Consider the following 1,609-nt stretch of genomic DNA (forward strand, 5'->3'; position numbering starts at 1 on the left):
TGTATGTAGGGCATCACCGTTGTCAATGGCTACATCCCATCCTCTCAGTGAAAATGGTCCTATGCTCTGTCACAGCACGGCTAATCATCTGTCGGTTCTCAATCAGGTTGGAGTAGAATCCATTGATTCTTTTACGTTTGTCATCATGCCCAGCCTTCAGGAGTTTCAAGCTCGTCAAAGTCATTCAATACCGGAATCCTACTCGGAATACCACGGACAAGGTTAGACTTTCCGGATTCTCGGGATCCTACTCGGAATACCACAGACAAGGTTAGACTTTCCGGATCCCCATGAATGCCGCCATCTATCTAGCTTATACCACGAAGATTCTGTTGGGGAATCTAAGAGATATGCGCCCGGCCTAGAGTAGAACGGAAGTGGTTGTCAATCACGCGCGTTCATAGGTGAGAATGATGATGAGTGTCACGGATCATCACATTCATCAAAGTGGTGTCACAGATCATCACATTCATCAAAGTGTTGTGCAACGTATATCTTGGAATAAGAATAAAAGAGAATTGAATAGAAAGTAATAGTAATTGTATTGAAACTTTGAGGTACAGCAGAGCTCCACACCCTTAATCTATAGTGTGCAGAAACTCCACCGTTGAAAATACATAAGTGAAAGGTTCAGGCATGGCCGAATGGCCAGCCCCCTGAAACGTGCTCAATGGCCTCCTAAGATGAAGAATAAAACAAAACTGAGACCAAAGATGAAACGAGGTCAAAAGACGACTAATACACTAGTAAAAAGTCTTATTTATACTAAACTAGCTACTAGGGTTTACATGAGTAAGTAATTGATGCATAAATCTACTTCCGGGGCCCACTTGGTGTATGTTTGGGCTGAGCTTGATCTATCCACGAGATGAGGCTTTTCTTGGAGTTGAACTCCAAGTTATAACGTGTTTTGGGCGTTCAACTCCGGATCATGACGTGTTTCTGGCGTTTAACTCCAGACAGCAGCATGTACTTGGCGTTCAATGCCAAGTTACGTCATCAAGTCCCGAATAAAGTATGGACTATTATATATTGCTGGAAAGCTCTAGATGTCTAATTTCCAACGCCGTTAAGAGCGCGCCATTTGGAGTTCTGTTGCTCCAGAAAATCCATTTCGAGTGTAGGGAGGTCAGATTCCAACAGCATCAGCAGTCCTTTTGTCAGCCTTTTTTAGAGTTATGCTCAAGTCCCTCAATTTCAGCCAGAAATTACCTTAAATCAAAGAAAAACACACAAACTCATAGTAAAGTCCAGAAATGTGAATTTAACATAAAAACTAATGAAAACATCCCTAAAAGTAGCTTGAACTTACTAAAAACTACCTAAAAACAATGCCAAAAAGCGTATAAATTATCCGCTCATCACAATACCAAACTTAAATTGTTGCTTGTCCCCAAGCAACTAAAAATCAATTAGGATAAAAAGAAGAGAATATACTATAAATTCCAGAATATCAATGAATATTAATTATAATTAGATGAGCGGGACTTGTAGCTTTTTGCTTCTGAACAGTTTTGGCATCTCACTTTTTCCTTTGAAGTTTAGAATGATTGGCTTCTCTAGGAACTTAGAATTTCGGATAGTGTTATTGACTTTCCTAGTTAAGCAT

Source organism: Arachis duranensis, chromosome 4, assembly GCF_000817695.3.
Source record: "Arachis duranensis cultivar V14167 chromosome 4, aradu.V14167.gnm2.J7QH, whole genome shotgun sequence".
NCBI classification, from domain to species: domain Eukaryota; kingdom Viridiplantae; phylum Streptophyta; class Magnoliopsida; order Fabales; family Fabaceae; genus Arachis; species Arachis duranensis.